The following is a 10,033-nucleotide window of genomic DNA, read 5'->3' on the forward strand; positions in this document are numbered from 1 at the left end:
CATGGACCAACAGGTCCCGTTGTTTCCATGGAGACCAGTGAAGTCTATTAGAAGCTCTTTCCCGGTGATGCTGAGCGTTACTGCGCAGGCTCCAACTGAGCTTGAAGACGTAGATGTGACATGAGCAACCTGTCTGAAAGCTGTAAGTCTTCTGGTAGCTGTGCAAGAGAAATCTCAATCATTCCCAATCAGCAGAGACGGAGAGGTAGGTATATGTTAGTAGATAACATAGGTACAGGCTAATTACTGCTAACTAACATGCTAGTTAACATTAACATAGGCACAGGCTAATTACTGCTAACTAACATGCTAGTTAACATTTACACAGGCACGGGCTAATTACTGCTAACTAACATGCTAGTTAACATTAACATAGGCACAGGCTAATTACTGCTAACTTACATGCTAGTTAACATTAACATAGGTACAGGCTAATTTCTGCTAACTAATATGCTAGTTAACATTAACATAGACACAGGCTAATCACTGCTAACTAACATGCTAGTTAACATTAACATAGACACAGGCTAATCACTGCTAACTAACATGCTAGTTAACATTAACATAGACACAGGCTAATCACTGCTAACTAACATGCTAGTTAACATAGGGTTGTGTGTGTGATTCTGGGTGCTGGTGCTTCCATTCCCTGGTAATGAGTTATTTTGTGGTTTTTAACTAAGGTGACCAGATTTCTCTGACAAAATCCGGGGACATTTTCAGCTCAGAGGCGTATTTACCTCCAAAACACGTCATGTTTTTATTTTTGTAAAACTTAAATCGGGGACATAAGACCTAGAGCTGTCCCTCCCCCGGGGCCTCCTCCCAGCTGGACCAAATACTGTTGTTTCTCCTCCGCCAAACCTTGTTCATAAAATAGCCATTTTTAACACGTCAACCTCCGCCATGTTTATTATAGGTTGTCGGGATAAAAGTTAAAATCGAGTTAAAATAAGAGCTCATTTTGGGAGTTAATTGATGCCGAATTTTCAAGTCGAATCTTCCGATTACAAAAAAACAAAAAAAAAACAATTCTTCATGTTTGTGGAGGTGAGAATCCCTAATGACAAAACAAATTTAAAATGCGACGATTCGATATCGGAGTCTGATCCGTCAGCTGACAGACGCCGTAGGATCTAAGGTTGAAAGAGTTATTACTACTACTTAATAGTGTAAATCTCAGTAAAATAAGAGTTATTTGGCGTGTTGGTTGAATGCCGAAGTTCTTAGTGTAAATTGCCGATTTAAGAAAATCCCAATTCAAGTTTGTCCAGGTGAGAATTCTTAATGAAAAGGCTAAAAGAAACGTAAAATTGAAGTTTTACTAATGGAATACGGCATGGCGATTTCCCCGCATACAATATAACGGCGTGAATTAATCATTGTTAAACATTATGTCACAATAAGAACATAAATCCGTCGTTAAAGATTCAAATGGACCCCGATAATGTGAAATGAGCTTTGATTCTCCGCCAAACCTCGTTGTAAAAAAGCTAGTTTTAACGGGTCTGACTTTCGCCGACTGGCTGTATGTTGGACGGATAAAAGTTAAAAACTAGCTAAAATAGGAGGTCATTGGTGTTTCTTTTAATGCCGAATTTTTTAGTCTAACCTTAGGATTTAAAAATGTACTGTGTGTTTAACGAGGAGAGAATTATTTATGAATATGGTAACCAAATGTTAAATGTGAGGTTTTGCTAATGAGATGTGGTTTTGCGTTTCCCAACGGCATGTTTCGTGGATTAATCATTGTTTAATATTATGTCATTGCACAGGAAGAACATAAATCCGTCGTTAAAGATTCAAATGGACCCCGATAATGTGAAACGAGCTTTGTTTCTCCGCCAAACCTCGTTGTAAAAAGCTAGTTTTAACGGGTCTGACTTTCGCCGACTGCCTGTATGTTGTATGTGTCCCGCAGCGTGAGTTATTGGATAATTGTCCAGCTTGTATTTACGTTCATAAAAGTGCTTGTTTGGCTGCTAACAGACTCAGATTAATATTCTAAGTGTCTGACAACATTATGGAAATGATTTCTAAGGAGCTCGACCTTTCTGTTAAAGATTAAGATCCTTTTTTAAAACATAAAGTTCGCAAATTGCGTTCGCTAACCCACCAGACTCCAAGTAAATAATCAGTGATTTTAGCATCGTAAAATACAGCTTTCTAAAACATCTCTGAGCACCGCTGGCTCTGGCTGCCTGGAGCCTACGGGTGTTGGGTGTGCGACCATCGGCTACGTTTTGTCAGTATTTTCTTTCTTTCATTCCAATTTCTGGTCTGTCAGTCACAGTGAAATCCGGGGACATTTCCGGGGACAGATCCAGCCGGGGACAGGTCACCAAAACCGGATTGTTAATGTTAAAATGTTATTTAACTCTTAAAGTGGAGTTCCTCCTAAAAGTTGTACAGAGTATTAGTAAAGGAATGTATTATAAGTTGAACTATTGTCCCCAGGTGTATGATGGTTCATGTTTTGACTCTGAAGTCGTTTGAATATTTATTACAGCCAAAGAGGGTTATGATTTCCATGAGGACATTAGTATAATGGAGGAGTTTTGTAGGTAGAAAGAAGAGATAGATATTATTATTGAAACGGTACAGTAAGGTGATATTTATTTTGGTAAGGACGAGACTATTTCTGGGAATTTGAGTGTGGAAGATTTTGCCCACTGAAAAATGGGGAGTAAAGAAAAGGTGTTCCGGTTCTTAATTGAAGTGAAACATGTTTCCACGAGGGGAATGTTGTTGTTGAGGACTGTTTTATGCTTTTGTGTTTGGGAGAATTTGTAATAAACAGACAGAGATTTGGAGACGAGGACGGCGGTTCGTTCTCTCACTCACTGACTCCGTGATTCTGCTTTCCAGGTTTTCTCCTATGAGAGTTAAGTAGTGAACCCCAATCAAGAAAAATCATTTGTTACCCCGGTTACTCGATTTGAAACCACCGCCTTGGGGCAGACGTCAAGCTGGCGACCGGAGCAGGAAAGGTGGAGGAAGAGGAGGAGCTTGCAGCAGTGAAGGAGGAAGAGGAGGAGCCTGCAGCAGTGAAGGAGAAAGAGGAGGAGCATGTGGTGGAGAAGGTTTTGGACCGCAGAGTGGTGAAGGGAAGAGTAGAGTTTCTGCTGAAATGGAAGGGGTTCTCAGAGTAAGTATGAGTCTAGAATATTAATAATTGGTGTTCTTGGTCCTGAGATATATAATATATTTACATATTGCAAATAAGTGTCAGCATGGTATCATGCCCTCAAAGTTGAAGGTTTGGTATTTTGACACTACGTTGCAGACCCACAAATAACCTTAAATAACCTTACAAGATGGCAATAGAAAAATAGATAACCTTAGAAATAGAAAAATGAATAATAGGAATGTTAATAGAGTGAGAATGGATTGTCTAAAAACAAAGTGTGAGGAGATGTTCTTCTGTCTGCACTCACCTTTTCCAGTGAGGAGAACACATGGGAGCCACAAGACAACCTGGACCTGGACCTTATCACCGAGTACCTGCAGAGACACGAGGAGACGGAGGAGAAGAAGAGGAGGGCAAGAGGAAAGGTGTCAGGGGGAGGAGGTGAGTGAAGGAAAGAGGTAGGGCTGCTTTTTCTTTTTTTTTTTAAAGCGTCATTTCATAGAACGCTCCGGGATTTTTTTTGCAAAGCCCATCTACCGCTACTACATGATCAGTTGTTCCCAGCACCCCGTGCAGCTTAGTTTTAGATGGATACAGTCACAGAGACAGAGTAGCGTGAGGAAAACTCCACAGATAGCAGTCGGTTATACGTCGGTCTCAGGTTTACCAGTTTACCAGTAAACGCAACATTTTTCCCGTCTGTGTTGTTTTTCAGACAACAACAGTGAGCAGTGCTAGTCAGTGCTAGTAGCGTCTGTCCAGAGCAGGCTAACAGCCAGGCTAAGATTAATCCTGGAGTCTCATGTGTCAATCAGCTGCCGTCTGATCCGAAATAAACGTGTTTAAACAGTTATTCCGTTGTCTTCTGCATGTGTTTCTGCTTTTTTTTATTAACATGCATTTCTACTTATCACTATTGTTGTCGCAAGTTTTATTTAAACCCTACTACAGCTGTTTTAGATGGTTAGAAATGGTTGCACTGGCATCCTGATGCGGAGTGGGACTTTCTCGGTGGGACGGTACTGTCTCGAGGCTGCCTGGCGTGTGGCCGGTGGCCGCTACCTGCCGGCAGACCTGCGAGTCGCATCAGTGTCCCACTCTCTCTGTTTAAGTAGAGATGAGCAGCGCAGCGTCCGTGGTCTCAGCCTCAGTTTATACAGGACGCGCTCCGAGTTAAGTGTGACGATATTAATGTATCGATATTCCAGATGATAATAATGGCAGACTGCTCAGAGACCAATACATTCATGATTCATTTTCTTATTGCTTGTCCTTCTCTATAAAGGACATTTATATTACTCCTAATATGTAGGCCTAATGTTTTTTATATAGCGTACATTGTTTTCATAACCTTCTCAATTAGTCTCACATCCCTGGACCAATAACGTGCCTAGATACAGGACGTATGTAGTGTAGTTTACATTCATCACGCTGGGAACACCACAATGGTTCTTTAATCTTTTTATTTTGGTGCGGCCACTTGTCAGAAGAATATAAAAACATGAATATTGTTCTACATAGAAATGAGCAGTCATTTAAAGAAAGGCAGCATCAAAAAGGAAGGTCTTCAACCTTGATTTAAAAGAACTGAGGTAGCAGCGGACCTACAGGTTTCTGGGAGTTTATTCCAGATATGAGGAGCATAGAAACTGTGTAACACCATGTAACACCATGTATACATGGTGTGTTGTATATCTTTTTCAGTTTATCACACGTTTTTGAATGTCATTGATGTTTACAAAAACATTTTAACAAAAATCTGTCTTTATTGTCGATAAATAAAACATAACAGGCAAAAACGTTACATACATTATGTTACAGAACCATTAACTATTAAACCATAACTAACATGTCCACACATAAAAAGGCACTCATATATCTAATATAAGTGCCCCACCCCCCCTCCTGTTTCATCAGTGTCCCGTATCACAACCAACAACAATATACAACTGCATGAACAGGAATTAATAAAAAATTATTACAATAATACAGTACCAATGCAATAATGAATGGTACAACATGAACATATGATTTAGGAAACGTCTGCGTTTTCAGCCCTAAAGTGGACCACTGTTGTGTCCTCCTGTGCGATACAGGACGGTATATGAAAGCATGTAGCGATGTATCATAGACCGTTATATTTATTTATATATATATAATATATAATATATATATATATATATAATATATATATATATATATATATATGATGTATACAGTCCATTCAAGCAGAGAAATGTGGGACTGTTGTGCAAATCAACGTTAACGTCAGCGATTAGGGTTAGCTTGCACGAGCGATTTTTTTAAAGTTTCAGTTAGGACATTGGTTGCAAGTATACATGTACAGGACTGCATAGACCACAAAACAAGACTGTTTGTAATTTTTAAATCAATTCTTTAAGACGAAAATACTTATTTTTGCGTCTCTCTGTCGATGCGGCAGCCATTGTTGCCTGTTGCACCATGTCTATATCCTACCCACCCCCCTCGTTTGAAGTATGCCCGCGTTCTCCCTAGATTTTTTCTTTCACTGTCTAGGGCCATGCACCCCTTAGCCCCTCGATCACAAAACGTATTGGGACACCACTAGGTCCAGCGTGAACGCGCCAAAATGAGGGGAAGGGGTTAGGTAAGACAGAGCAATGAGATTCAGCCTACCCTTGTATCATTATCCCCCCCCCCCCCCCCCCGGGTCTACCAAAGAGTCCTCAGCAGACGTCAAGCTGGCGACTGGAGCAGTGAAGAGGAGAGGAGGAGCCTGCAGCAGTGAAGGAGGAAGAGGAGGAGCCTGCAGCAGTGAAGGAGAAGAAGGAGGAGCATGCTGGTGGAGAAGGTTTTGGACCGCAGAGTGGTGAAGGGAAGAGTAAGTTTCTGCTGAAATGGAAGGGTTCTCAGAGTAGTATGAGTCTAGATATTCAAATTGGTTGTTTTTAGTCCCTGAATACACACACACACACACACACACACCACACCCACACACATTCTAACAGCATAATTTTCGGTATTGTACCATACCCTCAAAGTTGAAGGTTTGGTATTTTTGACACTAAGGTGCAGACCTGCAATAAGTTTACAACATGGCAACAGATAAAAGGAATAATCCAAATTAGCAGCTAGAGTGAGAATGTATTTCCTAAAACCAAAGTGTGAGGAGATGTTCTTCTGTCTGCACTCACCTTTCCAGTGAGGAGAACACATGGGAGCCACAAGACAACCTGGACCTGGACCTTATCACCCGAGTACATGCAGAACACAAGGAGACGGAGGAAGAAGAAGAGGAGGGCAAGAGGAAAGGTGTCAGGGAGGGGAGGTGAGTGAAGGAAAGAGGGTACTCCAGACTGAAGAGTCCCAGAAATCTAATCTCAATATTAATGAATGCACACAGAGGTTTCACAAATGTCTTTTAGTCAATTAAACTGCGGCCCTCTGATAGTGGCCGGGGATGGACACGGATAATAAAGGCCGGAAAAATCAGTGTGGATAATCTCCTCGGTGCCTTTCATATAATGTGGAGTCACGTTTATCGTAATTTACATTTCTACCAATTTAACGTAACAGATTCCACAATTTATTCACATTTTGTTTTTCTGGATTATGTTGTCATGTAAAGTATTATTTGTGACCAAATTTTTATTTTTGATCTAATTAAGAAAAAAGAGTGCCAACCAATCCCCTAAGTCGGAGAGGCTGATGACCCCTACAGATACTAGATCAAGTTCAACTGGGAGTCAAACACTCCCACAAGAAAAGTTTCCAGCACTACCAATCCCAGACCATCCCCCGTTGTTCCCGGCCTGGCTCAAGGCCGGCAACAAAAAGGCCACGCAGATATTTCAACCCAACTTTATTAACACACACACACTTAGCGTAACCATGGCAATGCAGCAGTGGAACTAAGACACAGACAATGCTTCTGGTTTTACTTAGCTCGCTCCACCATGGCGCCTTACTAACTCACTCTGTCTGTTGATATACAAACACAGATCAATGGACATGCATGTATTGTTGGGGGGTGTATGAGGCCACCCCCCTTTCAACCATCATTACACCTTTGTATCCAAACCCTTTACATACAGTTGTGTTCAGAATAACCACAGTGTTTTTAAAGAAGTGAATAATGATCCAAATCCTTAGAATAGCTTTTAATCCCATAATGCCAATGCATGGGAACACTGGCCGTTCATTTCCAATCAGAACATGACCAACATTGATCAAGTTTGTGTTCTACCTTTACAGGAAGTGAAGAAAAAGGAATATTAGCAGTATTGGCATTTTCTTTAAAAACTCAAATGTTTACTTTATAAACTGAAAATGGTCAGGTTTGAATCCCTGCACTGATATTTAGTTGCATAACCATTATTTCTGAGATCTGCTTCATATCTGTGTTGCATGGAGTCACCTGTGAACAGGTATTCCAGCCCAGGACCATTTAACTACATCCCATAATTCCTCTGCATTACTAGGTTGGCCTCAGAAACAGCATTTATGATGTCACCCCAAGTGTTCTCTGGATTGAGGTCCGGGGGTTGGGCTGGCCCCTCCATAAAATCAATCTGGTTCATCGGAACCAAGACTTTGGTCCTTCCTGGTGTGTTTGGGTCCTTGTCTTGTTGAAAGACCCGTTTCAAAGGCATTTCCTCTTCAGCATAAGGCAACATGACCTCTTCAAGTATTCTGATGTATTGGAACTGATCCATGATCCCTGTATGTGATGAACATGCCCAACACCACAGTATGAGAAACATCCCATAAACAGCATGCTTTACTGTCTTCACAGTGGACTGGGGCTTGATTTCAGTGCAGGGGGGTCGGAGGACAAACTGTCTGCGTCTCCTAGACCCAAAAACAACAATTTCCAGATCAGTCCCCAGAATGTTGCTCCATTTCTCTGTTGGCCAGTCAATGTGTCCTTTTGTTTTTCCCACGTCGGTCAGGCGTTGGATGCCATTTCAAGACATTTGAAATTATTTTTGGCAGAGCAGCTTATAATCTTCTGCACTTCTTATATGTTTTCCCCTCTCATATCAACTTTTTATCAAAGTCCTCGGTTCCTCAGAGCAATGTCGGAACTAGCCATTTTGCTGAGTATTTCAGTGTGAAAAGCACTATAACCAGCATGCACAACATGTACTTCCTTCCTTCCTTAAATATGTCTATAATATAACAGTATATAGATTAATATTTGGCCATAACTGACACCTGTTTCTTCACAGAATCAATCAGCTCTCTAATTGAACACAACACTGCTATTATTATGAACATGCTCCTTTCAATGACAGATTCAATTCTACAGAATGAGCAGCATGCATGTCATGGCTGTTGGTTTTCTAGGACTCTACAACACTTACTAGTAAATTATTTGCCATGTAGAAATATGACTTTTACCAAAAAATAATTTGAGTTTAGTGATGCTGTTATTGTGAACACAACTGTACATCAAAGCTAGTTTATTCCAGAGCACAGCGAAAGCTCTGCTGAGCTTCAGAAATGCTTGAGGAAATGTAGCTTGTGTGGACAATACACATTACACTACCATATTACTCACTTACATAATACTGCTGGTTATACAAGTTTGATTTAGCAAAAAACAACACCTAAAACAAAAGGTCAAAGGTCAACTGGTGCCCCTCATTGCTAATGCCTATCAGGAACAATGGTTCCAATTTACTTTACTGGAGTAGAGCTGTTCCAGCACATAATACAACACAGTGACCCTACAGATACAGTGGGTACGGAAGTATTCAGACCCCTTTAAATTTTTCACTCTTTGTTTCATTGCAGCCTTTTCCAAAATCAAAAAGTTCATTTTATTTCTCAGTAATGTACACTCAGCACCCATCTTGACAGAAAAAAACAGAATTTAGAAATTTTTGCATATTTATTAAAAAACAAAAACTGAAATATCACATGGTCATAAGTATTCAGACCCTTTGTTCAGTATTTAGTAGAAGCACCCTTTTGATCCATACAGCCATGAGTCGTTTTGGGAAAGATGCAACAAGTTTTTTCACATTTGGATTTGGGTATCCTCTGCCATTCCTCCTTGCAGATCCTCTCCAGTTTCGGTCAGGTTGGATGGTAAACGTTGGTGGACAGTCATTTTCAGGTCTCTCCAGAGATGCTCAATTGGGTTTAAGTCAGGGCTCTGGCTGGGCCATTCAAGAACAGCCACGGAGTTGTTTGTGAAGCACTCCTTCGTTATTTTAGCGGTGTGCTTAGGGTCATTGTCTTGTTGGAAGGTAAACCTTCGGCCCAGTCTGAGGTCCAGAGCACTCTGGAAAGGTTTTCGTCCAGGATATCCCTGTACTTGGCCGCATTCATCTTTCCCTCGATTGCAACCAGTCCGTCCGGGTCCCTGCAGCTGAAAAACACCCCCACAGCATGATGCTGCCACCACCATGCTTCACTGTTGAGACTGTATTGGACAGGTGAGAGCATGCCTGGTTTTTCTCCACACATACCGCTTAGAATTAAGGCCAAAAAGTTCTATCTTGGTCTCATCAGACTAGAGGATTTTATTATCACCATCTTGGAGTCCTTCAGTGTTTTTTTAGCAAACTCCATGCGGGCTTTCATGTGTCTTGCACTGAGGAGAGGCTTCCGTCGGGCCACTCTGCCATAAAGCCCCGACTGGTGGATTGCTGCAGTGATGGTTGACTTACTACAACTTTCTCCCATCTCCCGACTGCATCTCTGGAGCTCAGCCCAGTGACCATTGGGTTCTTCTTTGCCTCTCTCACCAAGGCTCTTCTCCCCGATAGCTCAGTTTGGCCGGACGGCCAGCTCTAGGAAGGGTTCTGTCGTCCCAACCGTCTTCCATTTGAGGATTATGGAGGCCACTGTGCTCTTAGGAACCTTAAGTGCAGCAGAATTTTTTGTAACCTTGACCAGATCTGTGCCTTG

Source organism: Etheostoma spectabile, unplaced genomic scaffold (genome assembly GCF_008692095.1).
Source record: "Etheostoma spectabile isolate EspeVRDwgs_2016 unplaced genomic scaffold, UIUC_Espe_1.0 scaffold00006574, whole genome shotgun sequence".
In the NCBI taxonomy this organism is placed as follows: Eukaryota; Metazoa; Chordata; class Actinopteri; order Perciformes; family Percidae; genus Etheostoma; species Etheostoma spectabile.